At 50.9% G+C, this 13826-nt stretch overlaps 1 protein-coding gene across 2 annotated transcripts in view; it reads right to left on the bottom strand.

Moving 5' to 3' along the window:
* CCDC78 (coiled-coil domain containing 78) overlaps positions 1 to 13826 on the bottom strand; it is a 213124-nt gene that overhangs the window by 38628 nt on the left and 160670 nt on the right. The gene's annotated exons all lie outside the window — the stretch shown is intronic.

Raw genomic sequence — 13826 nt, 5'->3', positions numbered from 1 at the left:
ATGCAATGTTTTATTTTCAATCTCTAATTGGTATTTTCTTCTCTTAAAAAGCTTGGCCTTTACTTCCTCCACCCTAATATGAGTTATTTCTTAGATGGATGCTTCTTCTGATTTGAATTTGACAGCAGCTATTCTGCAATGTTTTTGATTTACTGTTTTTAACATCAGTCATGAAATTTCAATATAAAATGGCTAGGCAGGTGGTGAGTGGGGACTAAGGCTGCTGATATATTTACCTTGAAAATGTGGCTTTGTGTGTGTAGCAACCTGCTGTGAACTTAGACGGAGGAGCACGGTTTGCAGAAAGGAAGTGTTTGGAGGGTGCACCAGGAAGTCAGTCTGTGTGCACATGGCTTGAATACCAGTTGCAGCAACTCTGTAAATATTTCTCTTAAGAGCGAGCCAATTTAGTGTTACAAGCATGGAGTCCTCATGTTGTTACCCAGAGCACACTTTATGGACAAACTAGCTGGTATATGCAAAAAGTGTCTTTGGTGTTCTGTTGCCCAGTCCAGCATCCCATTTGTTGAATTTGGGCTCGAACTTGGATTGCAAGCTGTTTTAGGTGACAGAGATGATCCTTTAACTATGTGTGGTAGGGCACCTAAGGCAATGGGAGCCTGAGCTATTTGTGTGCCTCCATGATACAAATCCTTTCTGAGACCTACTGTCACGGGGTGCTCCACTCACCACTTGTCTGGTGCCTCCTCCGAGTCACTCTGGGGATTAGATCTCAAGGTCAACACCCCTTCCTGTAGTCACACACCATTACACCATCTCTCTCAGGTCTGCAGCTCGTCTCTCATCGCAGGAACTGCAGCATCCTCTTCACGACTCACTCCTCCAGCAAGCGTTCCCCCTTCTGAGGTATATCAAAGTCTTTCATTCAGCAGCCCTAGGCAGTCTTCCCATTCACTGCATCAGGTGCAACTCCTTCAGTGGTTGGTAAGGGCCCGGCCTGCACTATACTCTGGGTCAAGTCCAGGGACCCTCCACCCAGCAGTTCTAGGCTTCCTCCCCCATCCTTCACTGTTCCTTTCCTGGACTGCTCCTCCTTCCCAGGGAGTAACTACTGCCTGTGTCTGGTGCCAGCTTCCTGGCTTCATAGGCCCCGCCTGTTCCTGCCCAGCTGAGCCTGCTTGCCATCAATTCCCTGCTCTTTGCATCTCCCTCCATGTGCAGCCTGTGGAGTTAATAGGCCTACCTAGTCCCTTAACCCCTTCCAGTCCTGGGTGCGTGGACACCCCAACACATCTATAAATAAAAGAAAAGTATGCAGAAAATGTGTAATTCATATGTGTTTTTATAGGGATGGTGTTTTGTTTCAATTAAGCTTTATTACAGAGAGACTGATGCCTTATTATTATTATTTATGCTGTAGTATTGCTGAGGAGCCCCAGCCACAAACACGGACTCCATTGTAATAGGCACTGTACAAACACAGAACCAAAAAAGACAGTTTCTTCCCCCAAGGAGATTGCAATCTAAGCAGAAGACAAGAACCACCAGGTGGGTGCAGGCAGACAGGGGAGCACAAAGAAGCAATCACACAGTACTGGCCAGCGTGAAAGGCTGCGGTCTGAGCACCCCAGCAGCGCTGGCCCATGTTGTCAGTGGCCACCAGTGTGGTGCTCTGCTCTTGCTCAACGCGGCTATCAGTTGGCTGCGTGTGTGCGTTTTTTTCCCTCTGTGTGCTGCTGCCCTGGCTCTGCAGATCGCTGGCCCAGCAGGCCCCGAGAGAACCCCCAATGACCACAGATTCCAGTAAGGTACGAAGGCACCTTGGCCAGGTTTATTGTCGAAGAGAAACACGGTCTCTAGCTCCCCGGATTATATATCTACGGTTTGGTGCTAGTCCCTAGGTGCTCCCTGACAATGGACACCGCTCAGTCAGTGGCGGGACTTTCCACTGCCCCCAAGGCTGGGGAGAGGCACCCCCCCAGAGATGTATTCTTCTGCACAGCTACAAACAAGTTACACAACGTTCCTGACGTACTGAGGTGCAACCCCTTTACCTAACAATGCCCCACCCTTCTACGCAGCGAGGTGCCGCCTCTCACCTTGTGCATGTTGGTTCGAACAAAACAACTCTACCCTTCACACTGGCCTTTTGCCCCTGCCCCTGGTTATCTGTGGGGACGGTGTAAGAATGTTCTTGTGCCATTTGTGTACGGCTCTGGAATCCAATACACTTTAGATATGTGTTTGTGCAACATCAGCCCTTTCCTTGACAGCTTCTGTGAGCAGGGCCTGCCTCTGGCTCGCAGCTTAACTTTGCTTTATGTCAGCAAAGTCTTGACCATTCCTTTAGTTCAGGCCTCAGGCCTCATACCGGGCCTCTGATGCCAGGGTTGGAGTTTCAGGGCCTCATCTTACTTCAGCCAGCATGACAGGCAGTGGTCCGAGCGCACCAGCGGTGCTGGCCAGCATGACAGGCAGTGGTCCGAACGCACCAGCGGTGCTGGCCAGCATGACAGGCAGTGGTCCGAACGCACCAGCGGTGCTGGCCAGCATGACGGGCAGTGGTCCGAGCGCACCAGCGGTGCTGGCCAGCATGACGGGCAGTGGTCCGAGCGCACCAGCGGTGCTGGCCAGCATGACGGGCAGTGGTCCGAGCGCACCAGCGGTGCTGGCCAGCATGACGGGCAGTGGTCCGAGCGCACCAGCGGTGCTGGCCAGCATGACGGGCAGTGGTCCGAGCGCACCAGCGGTGCTGGCCAGCATGACGGGCAGTGGTCCGAACGCACCAGCGGTGCTGGCCAGCATGACGGGCAGTGGTCCGAGCGCACCAGCGGTGCTGGCCAGCATGACGGGCAGTGGTCCGAACGCACCAGCGGTGCTGGCCAGCATGACGGGCAGTGGTCCGAGCGCACCAGCGGTGCTGGCCAGCATGACGGGCAGTGGTCCGAGCGCACCAGCGGTGCTGGCCAGCATGACGGGCAGTGGTCCGAACGCACCAGCGGTGCTGGCCAGCATGACGGGCAGTGGTCCGAACGCACCAGCGGTGCTGGCCAGCATGACGGGCAGTGGTCCGAACGCACCAGCGGTGCTGGCCAGCATGACGGGCAGTGGTCTGAGCGCACCAGCGGTGCTGGCCAGCATGACGGGCAGTGGTCTGAGCGCACCAGCAGCCTAAGTAATGGCAGGTTTTTTGTAGGCATCACAGCAAAGGTGAATCTTAAGGAGGGATTTGAAGAAGCACAATGAGGTCGCTCTGCGGGCGTTTATGGAGTGCTCCTCCCAGCTTAGCACAGATTGACTGCTGGCTGGCCTGCTGTGCTGTCCCAGTCATCAGCATCCACACCCCATAGGCTTTGCCACATACTGCCCACATGTCATGCTCCTCACTGACATACCCAAGCACTGCTATTCTCTCTGTAGTGTTGCCACCCTACAGCCGAGCATGCTGTAAAGGCCTCAGTCCAGCTGGTGACAGGAGCAGGAGCAGGCCCCTTATAGCTAAACATGAAAGCCTTTGCTTCATCAAAGAGATACCAGCCCATGGACTTTCTGGTGCTCTGGGGTTGCACAGGAGCAAATGGCACCTCTCCTCCACTGGAGCCCTTGCAGGGTGAGCGGTGGCATGCAGCACACAGACAGAAGCATAGCATTGTCCTGCACTATTTCAACTCACATCCCACATCTGCTAACTCAGCTTTGTCAATACCCCCATAGCTAATCTGCTCTGCAAGGGAGGGGGCGTGGAGCAGTTTGATTCTGGGGAGGGGCAATAGAACCTCTGAGACCAGCAGGAAGGGAAAGTGAGAAAATGTGTCCTTCTGCTGCCATGAATGGAGCCAAAATTAGTCCCATCTGTGCTGAGTTTTCATGAGCAGTGCTGGCTCCTCTTACAGATCCATCTGTGTCCTCTTCCTGCCCCCACCCACCCCCAGTGCTGGGCTGGTCCATTGTTTCTCGTTGAATCTCGCACACTTCGTTCTCCATTAAAGAATTTTCCCAATTAGCGAGACTCATGGGAAACTGGAATAAGAAGAAAGTTAAAAGGTGTCATTTCTGCATCATTGGGCTCTGGACTATTGGGGGCTTAGTGATCAGAGCTGCATATGGCTTGCCATGCTCAAAGAAAAGAACATAAGAATGGCCATATTGGGTCAGACCAATGGTCCATCTAGCCCAATATCCTGTCTCCCGACAGTGGCCAGTGCTAGGTGCCCCAGAGGGAATGAACAGAACAGGGCAATGATTGAGTGATCCATCCCTTGTCGTCCAGTCCCAGCTTCTGGCAGTTAGGGACACCCAGAGCATGGGGTTGTGTCCCTGACTACTTGGCTACTAGCCATTCCTTTTCAAACATGCAGGAGGTCCAGCTAGCCACCATGTTTCTGGGGCAAGAAACAACAGAGCCATTGTTAATGATGTTGACGTTGTAGGCTCCTAATTAGGTTTCAAACTTAACACCCGGTTAAGATGAACTGGAATTTCACACCTCCAGCTACTGTTTGTGGCTGACAGCAAACTCAGAAATGCCTCCATTCACATCCAGGCTTTCCAGCACCAGTAGGGCTAGGAACTCAGCTTGCAGGCTCGTGGGAATGGTTTAGAGGGCATGATTGCTGGCAGTGCCCAGGTGGTGTTATCATCTGATGGCAGCACAGTGGGTGGCCTGGGTGACATGAGTTGGTAAGTCTCCTTCTAGGTCCCAATGGGCAGGCAGCCACGTCACAGCCACCACAATAGCTGGTAGGCTCCATAGAGGGGGCAAAGGAATGAATGGGCTGCAGGGACTGAACTCCCCACCTTCTCTCCCTCTGAATCTTGCTGGCAGGGCAGCAGAGAGTGCTTGCTGGTATTACCCCTCTTCTGAGAGAAAGGAGGGGTCTTCAGTCACCAAGGCTTCTCTCACCCCCAGCACTAAATCCACTTTTTAGATCTGTCAGAGAAGAGATGGATCAGGACAAAGCCTGAGGCTGCTTCAGCTCTGAGTTCGTGCTGCCAACTTCAGAGTGCTCCCTGCATTGGGAAGGGCCTGGTGTGTAGCTGCCATCACTGCAGAATGTGTGCTGAGAGCTCTCTCGAGAACTGAGTAACCACATTCCTAGGCAGGCTGTGAGTTGAGACTGTGTGGCTGTCAACTTGGAATTTCCCTGCTATGCAGTGGAACCAAACCTATTTACAAGGGTCTAGTGCTCAAAACAACACCACTTCATATTTCCAGAGTGAAGCAGCCAGGCCTTCCACAATAAGAGCCTGTCTAGCTCTGGCAGAACTGAGGCTGTGCCTAATGCAAACACCACAGGACCCTAGGAACATTTGGAATCAGGATCTGGGCTTCACAGCTCAGACCCCTCTAAACAAAACCACAAGAAAGTATCAACTCAGCTGGTACCATTACAAACACAATTCTATCTAGCTAAAGTTATCATCTGACCCCAACTGCCAGAGCATCCAAGCAAGCTTGCAATACTTAATATATTCATCCTCACAACACCCCCTGAGGCAGAACAGTGCTTTTATCCCCATTGTACAGATGAAGAACTGAGTCACAGAGACATTAAGTGACTTACCCTAGGAAGTCTGGGATAGAGCAGGGAATTGAACCCAAGTCTCTCAGGCTAGCACCACAACTGATCTGTTCTCATAGAGCAGGAATAGGGCTGTCCTGTATAAGGTGCACATACCCCTCCCCCAATGGACACTCAGCAGGCTGTTGTTTGGAGCCCACTTCATCAGTCCCTGGATGCCCTTTAAGCCTCCTGAGTGTGAACAGCATCCAGGCACTGACCCTGGCTGGGGTCTTTAGGCACACTCTTGGAGTGCAGATCCTCTGTCTGACAGCTGAACAAACACAGCCCAGCTACCAAGCCCCTGAGACCAGTGCTGACCCAGTAGCTTAAAAACACATCTTCCTGCAGAGTTTGACCTTGTGGGCACTGCGGGTTTACAGTTCCACTGTTCAGAGGCACATGGAAGCAAAGCAGACACACAGATATTGCATAGGATTCTAAACAACATTACTCTTTACTTAAGTAGAACAAGAAATACACAGATCTACACAAAATAATAAAAACATCTACATACCTTTCCCTGCCTCAATTTCCTCACCATTCTGGAGAGTGCTCTGAGCTTTGGCAGAGCCCTCCGAGCAGTCTAGGACCCCCCTGCAGCACATGGCTTCTATTCCGAATCATGCCATATCTCTCTTTCTCTGACCTCTATTGTCAGTCCCCTTCTACTCTCCTGCCCAGGCTTCCACTGCTTCTGCTTGTGGTCACTTGTGCTCCTTACAATGGCTGCTGAGGGACCCTCTAATCTATAACCATACACCCCCTTTGTCAAGCGACGTTCTGTTCACTCTCAGCAGGTGATCAAAATCCCTCACCAGGTGATCTGTTGCTTGGTTACCAGCCCAGACTGGTTCTTCTGGGCAGCGGCAGCTCTATGTCCAAGGGTACTTCTGTTTGAATAGAAGATGATCAAGATTTAACAACCCTCCAATGTTAGACCCAGGCCCCCATACCTTGAAATTTCAGTCCAACATGGAGATGAAAGGACAACAGCGAATGCAGCAAACCATCCAAAATGGAGTTTGCAGCCTGGCACAGAGCCATACAGAGAGTTCATAATCTCACTCATAATTCATACATTGTACATAGACAGATCCCCACATCATCACGTAGGATTTGCTGCTCCAGATCAAAGCAGTGCCTCTACTGATCCATTTACAAAGTGCTCAGTCATGCCAACCTCTATATATAGGAGGGAGGGTATTTTTAGCTAGATATATTGATCATTGTTCTTCTTAGTCCCACCAAAAAGCTCTCCCAGTCCAATGCATTTCAAGGAAAAGAAAGGCCTTGTCTCTGTTTTTTTCTCCCCAGATGTTCCCATTTGTAGCTTTTTGATGTTGGCAGGTGTATCTCTGGTCCATCTAGTCTGGTATCATACCTGGTATTCCTGAGGAAAGCTGGAGAAAAAAACCACAACCAATGAACCAAATTAATCCCTGCTGTAACTCTATAGACTTCTACAGGATTACACCAGTGATGCATTTGCCTCAATGCACCTGTGCATGTGGAGGACCATGTCCTTCATGACCCCCTTTATTTATGCCCTGAAACATGAACTTAGACCCAGATCCTCAGATGTATTTAGGCTCCTAAATTTCATTGAAATCAGTGAAAGTTAGGAGTCTAAATAACCTTGAGGAGTCTTTTTAACTCCCTGCCACAGCATTTGACTCAATGACCTCCTGCAGCAGTGAGTTGCACACACCACACAGTGTATGAAGGACTTCCTTATATCTCTTTTAAATGCACCTGCCATTATTTTCTGTGAGTGACTCTCTTGTGACTCTCTCTCATTACTGCTTAACTCCAGGACCTTTTCTCCTATGTGCCCATATTTACCCCCAGGTCTCCTTGTGGTACCTTGCTTAGGTGAAGCCAGCCATCTTGCTCTTAGCCTATGACCAGACTGTTGCTCTTCATTTGACCAGAATACAAGAATAAAGTTCTCCCCGAAAGAATCAGACAATGTCTCTGACCCCAGATAAAGTAACAACAGTGCTCTAGTTTTCTTAAACAAGTTAGATTTCTAAAATCAAGTTAGGTGGCCAAGGAAACAGAAACCAAAAGCAGACTGGCTCACTGAGCCAAATGCAATCTCCTAGAGACCTAGACAAGACTTATAGGAACTGATGGCTTGACAAGAGCAAATCAGACCAGCGGACCATATCGTTTAGCACCCCATCTCTGACAATAGTGAGCCCTAGTGGAAGGGCAAGAAACTGCCAGAGGAAATTATGAGATAATCTATCCTTAGGGAAGGCTCCTCCTAACCCTAGAGATTGTCTTAAACCTCGATGCAGGAGGTTTTGTGTCCCTTCCAGAATCTATTTATTATTATAACTCACATTGACATCAATGGGAGAAAGACTGAGCCACAGAACTTTGAAAGTAAGACTCCTCCCTGTGGAAAGGGATCTGTGAGAGCATTATACTTAGTTACTAAAGTACAGTGCACGCTGTCTGCCTGAGCATAGCTTAAAGCTGCTGTCTCTCAGCCCCCCCCCCCCCCCCCAAGCACGTGGTAGCTTCTGGAAGGAACATGCCCCTCTAAAGAGAACTTGGCTTAGCGCCAAGTTCTCTTTGAAGATCTGGAGAATGTGTAAGGGCCAGCTTGATGGAATATTCATATCTACTCTGACTTCAAACACATCCTTTTCTGATACTGCCATCTCTTTAGGATTAGCCGTAGTCCCAGCTCACACACGCACTCCACTCCTCCTTAGTGTAGGGGCTGCCAACATCAGACATTTCAAAATGCTAGCCTGCTGGCAGGGAGTAGCCTCAGGAGTCTGCTTGGCTGGCTTACCTGCAACTGTCAGCATGCTGCCATGTGGCCAGTGTCTTCAGCAGCTGCTTGCTTATAGCCTAGACAGTATTAATCTCTCATTGATTTTCAGTAGGGATTTTCCTGAATGAGAGCCAGAGGATGTAGGAGCTAGTCAGGATGTAGGTGTCCCATCTTTACATCTCAGGTTGAGTTGAGAAAGAAGAAGGTAAATTCTACCCTGCCTGACACCTGCAGGTCCAGGAACTAGCAGCTGCAGTAATACGTAGCTCTAACCTAGCACTCTCCCGCCACGGATTTCAAGGCACTTTGCAAAGGAGATTGATAGCATTAACCCCATTTCATAGATGGGGAAATTGCAGCACCGAGAGATTAAGTGACTTGCCCAAGGCCAGTGACAAATCCAAACATGGAACTGAGGCCTCCTGCAGCCTGGCCAGAAGCTTTCTGCAGCTCCTCATTCACATTCCCCAATGTGCCAAACACATGTAACAACCACACCTCAGTCCTGTGTCTCCTCCACACCTTGTCTGGATGAAATCCACCACATCTGGGGGACTCTGGGAGTGGAATGCTGGAACAATGCACACACTTCTTCCCCTGTATGAGAGGCCTGGCCATCCTCACCTATGGAAACACATCTGCTCCCAGCCTGGTGAATAACGTGTTATACAGCTACTTTTCACTCCATACTGGTGACATGAGGCTTGTCATTCCATCTGCAGACAGATGCTCACTTTGCTGAGTCAGCTTCACCTAGTCATGGTCAGTAAACAATAAGTTGGCCCTTCTTGCTTGTGGTTCTTCTTTGATAAGCTCTATATATACCTCCAGCTGTAAGTGCTGCCCATAGAGATCAGGGATCTCAAGAGATCTCAGATTTCTCAGTGGTGGAGTTTGAGCAGTTGGCGCGAACCGTTCATGCCTTGGGAGGCCAAGGAAGAGAGATCCAATCAGAGAAGCAGGGAGGCACCTCAGAACTGAGCAAACACAATGACTAGACCCCCTTCTTCCATTCAGAGAGGGTGATTTCTTCACACTGGACAACATGTGGAAGCTCAGAACTGAATGAACATGGCACCTAGTTTCCCTTCTCACTCCAAGAGAGGGTGATCCTTAGGGTCCGCATCAGGGTTGGGAGATCCATTGTCAGAGAAAGGCGAAACTTGGTTCTCAGAAAACATTTCATGCAAACTTCCACCCCTAACTCCCTCCATGCGCGGATCTCAAAGCACTATACAAACACTAGGCATTCTCAACCCAACTGGCCAATCAGGAGAAACTGCCACAAAGTGGTTATGTCATATGTAACCTATAAGATGGCACAAGTTAAGAAATAAGTAGCCTAGATGTAGAGGAGTATAGGAAATTAAAGTTGCTAGTGTGAAAAAGTTAGAGATAAATTGGAGATACAGTGTTATGACAAAGTAAGAGTTAGCAAGGTTCTGACCCGGTGTTATGTTAAGGTTATAATTGGTTTGAGCAGGATTATTAAGACTTGTGAATGTTTTATTAACATTCTAGCTATATTTATAGTATGGGAAGGGCACTGGTGCAGATGTTAATTGAAATACATATAATGTAAAGAGCTATTAAAAAGGGGCAGAAATATAATTATAGTAAAGTGTAGTTGAATATTAATTTATATTATAATGGATCAGAAAAAGAGTTGGTTTGCTAAATTGAGGAGTGCTCCAATTAATACGCAAAGGGTCCCATTAGGTTCCAGGGTGATAAGGCTGTACTTCACTCTGTTGTCAGTGGAGTGAGCACTCCTTGATACACTATTTCATAGTTGAGTGTCAGTGGTAATTGCATGCCCATCAACTTACCTAATCATTTTCCTTTTAAATAAAGTTTGGATTCATCACTCAAAGTGTCACCTCACAGTCCTCTACTGAACACATTTTGTGTAACTGACCTAGAGGCTTGAACCTGAGGTTTTATGCATCCTTGTCTTTAACAAGTCAATACTAATTGGGAACATTTCAACCTAAAGGTTACCCACATGCCAAAGGGCACACCCAGTGTTGACCAATAGATGGTCTCGTAGTTAGGGCCAGAGGCGGATTAAGATGTCCTGGGGCCCTGGTCACAAAGAGCAGTTCAGCCCCCCACATCCTGGGGACTCAGAGATGCTGGAACTGGGGGAGGACAGGGTGGCCATGCCTGCCCACTTTTTAACATGGGAGTAGTGACCTCAGGTTGGTGAGAAGTGGCGGTGTCAACAGGGGCTGCCTTTGTGGCGGTGGAGCTGATAAGGTGATCAGCTCCCCCACTGCAAAGGGTAGCCTCTTCTAGCAGCACATTCGCTGTGGGGCCCCATCCCCTGCTCCTCTTCTCCCCCCAAGGCCCCATCCCTGGCCAGGTCAGAAGCTGGAGCTCCCCACAGCAGCAGGGGCTCCCTGGGTGGCTCTTACCACAGCCCTGCTCTGGCTTCTGCCCTAGCCAGTGGGCAGGGCCTTGGGGGGCAAACGGGGGGAGAGAGGAGGAGGAGGGGGCAGAGCCCCGGGGGGAAGAGGAGGAGCAGGGGTCGGGGCCACAGTTCTAGCACCAGTGCCCCCCCAACCCCCACTAGTTCTGGGGACCTGCTTAGACTGCACTCGACCACACGCTCCCTGTAGGACTGTACGATAGTCACTTCAGCCCAGCTCCTCAGAGGTATTTAGGCACTTAACTCTCATTTAAATCAATGGGAATTCATCTCCTAAGTAATTTTGTGGGTCTGGGCCTTAATATCTCTGCATCTCAGTTCCCCACTTATAGACTGGAGAATAATACTCATTCCTTTCTCCCACACATTGTCTGCCCTGCCTCTTTAGATCAGAAACTCTTTAGAGCAGGGCTTGTCTCTTACTGTGTGCATGTACCATGCCTAGCACACTGGGCCCTGCTCAGACGTTACTTTAATGTCAATATAGGGTTGATAGGCATCCGGTTTTTGATGGGAACACCCAGTCGAAAAGAGACCCTGCCGGCGACGCTCAGCATTGCTGACCGGGCCATTAAAAGTCTGGTTGGTGGCACAGCAGGGCTGATTCAGGCTCCCTGCTTGCCTTGGCTCCATGTGGTTCCTTGAAGTGGCCAGCATGTCCCTCTGGCTCCTAAGCAGAGGCACAGCTATGGGGGCACCGCGCAATGCTCCCGGCCCTGAGCACTGGCTCCGCAGCTTCCATTGGCTGGGAACTGCAGCCAATGAGAGCTGCAGGGGCAGTGCGTGTGGACGAGGGCAGCACGTAGAGCTGTCTGGCCGCCCCTCCACCTAGGAGCTGGAGAAAAATGCCAGCCACTTCCAGGAGCTGCCTGAAGGAAGCAACACCTGGCACCCGCACACCAAACCCCCTCCTGCACCCCAACTCCCTGCCCACAGCCCCAGCTAGAGCCCTCATCCCCCAACCCCCTGCCCCAGCCTGGAGCTCCCTGAACCCCTAATTTCTGGCCCCACCCCAGAGCCCTCACTCCCTCCTGCACCCCAACCTCCTGTCCAGCCCAGTGAAAATGAGCAAGGGTCAGGGAGAGTGAGCAATGGAGGGAGGGGGGATGGGGAGGGGGGGCAGGACTACGAGAAGGGATATGGCAGGGGTGGGGCCTCAGGAGGGTGCAGGGCAGGGGTGTTCGGTTTTCTGCAATCAGAAAGTTGATAACCCTATGTCAATAACAAGAAAAGTGGTCAAGCAGGGGCTGGAGCCCAGATTCTCCTACCTTTCTGGACCATGCATGAGACATAAATCCATCCTTGTACATGATTCAGCTAGGCCCATCCCTTTGTCGGGGATGGGGTGAATGGAGTGGGGGAATCTCAGGTTCAGAGAGGCTGTTAAGTGAGGATCCAGGAGACCCAGATCAGAATGAAGAGGGGATGGGGTTTAGCCTTGGAGATCACAAATCACCAGCCTCCACACTTGTGTTTATGGGTAGGGCCGGTGGCTGAGGGAGGGGCCATGTCCACATGCCAAGGCCCACCAGAACATTCAAACAGAAGCTGGGATTGCATGAGATCAGGGGAAAACCAGAGAGTATTTTTGTGCAGGTTGTTGTGGGTACCCAGGTGGGCGTGACGTTGTGAAAGGGACTTGTGTGGGGACTGCAGCTCCTGTTGCATGGCTGCTTTCAAATAAAGGTAGCTGCCTCCTTGTGACAAGGGAAATGCCAGGAGGCAAGAGCACTGCCTAGCCCCTGAAGAGCACAGCTGTATCAGCTCCGGGCCGGAGGTTAAATAGCTAATGAAAGAGCCCTGGTTACAAGCTGCCGTCTGGGAATACCGGACACAATAGGCGACTCAGCAATGAACTAGGGGCGCGGGGGAGGGGGATTATACTTTGACAATAGAGGCTTACGGGCCCCAGTGGGCGTCACCACATAGTAGCAAGGCTAGTGTTTCTTGGGGAGCCTGGGCAAATGTTCTCCCAGGGGGACACAATACAGTCTGAAATAAAACATCTGCAGGAGGAACCTAAAACCGGAGCAGCAGCCAGCTTGTCCAACCCCTCATCACCCATGGAGCTCCTCTTCCTCTGGACTAAACTGAGCAAACCTAGTGGGCCCCACCTGGCAGACTGGGGGGCCCTGGAAAAATGGGCGCCCCTGCACCCCAACCCACTCCTCCTGCCCGGCGCTCCTGCTGGGGAGCGGGGTCGGGGTGCAGGGGCTTGTCTCACTCTGCCTGGCTAGCGCTCCTGTCAGGGAGTGGGGCAAGCCCCCACACCCTGACCCTGCTCCCTGGCAAGAGCACCAGGCAGGCAGAGTGGGGAAAGTCCCTGTGCCCTGAGTCCATTTCCCCAGCAGGAATGCAGAGGGGAGAGGGGGGACCTCAGGCGGAAGGGGTGGGGAGGGGCCCCCTCTGGCTCTGGCCCAGGGCCCCGCAAAACCGTAATCTGCCTCTGGGTGAGTGGGGGGATTTTTATTACAATACTCTGGTCAGCACTAAGCAAGGCCTTACCAGCTCCTCCTATGACACGGAGTAGCACAGAGACAGAAGGAGCCATTGAAAAAAATCAGTTTGATGTAGAAACCCTTCTCTGTCTTAGCCATGGTGTGGCCCAAAGGATCTCCCAAAGGTCAGTGAGATCACAGGAAGAGGGGCTTTCCTCTGGGCATCACTGCCTCATGCCCAGCGTGTGCAGATCATTTCAGTGCCACTATAGCAACGGGACCTGTCAGCATTTGCATTAAAAAAGGGCTGTACCTCAGCCTTGTTCATTTGCTTGGAGAAGCGACTTGGCCCAGAAGGCAGCATTAGGCCTGCCCTACCTGTCCAGCCCTCTCCTACCCCAGGATTAATAGACACATGCTTAGGAACTTGGGGAAGTATGGAGGGGCATAACCCTGAGCCATGGGGCTCGTTTGCTGGGCAGCATTGTCAAATTGATTGAAGTTGAACACAGGACACTCATTCATAAGTTTCTGGCATTTAACCCCACTCTGCCACTGCCTTTGTACTGTGACCTTCAGCAAGTCACTTCAGGTATGGCTACACTGCAATGAGATACTCACAGCTGCCCATGCCAGCTGAC

Source organism: Caretta caretta, chromosome 10 (genome assembly GCF_965140235.1).
Source record: "Caretta caretta isolate rCarCar2 chromosome 10, rCarCar1.hap1, whole genome shotgun sequence".
Classification (NCBI taxonomy): domain Eukaryota; kingdom Metazoa; phylum Chordata; order Testudines; family Cheloniidae; genus Caretta; species Caretta caretta.
Note: the sequence above shows the minus strand (reverse complement) of the source record. Positions and strands in the feature narration are given on the sequence as shown.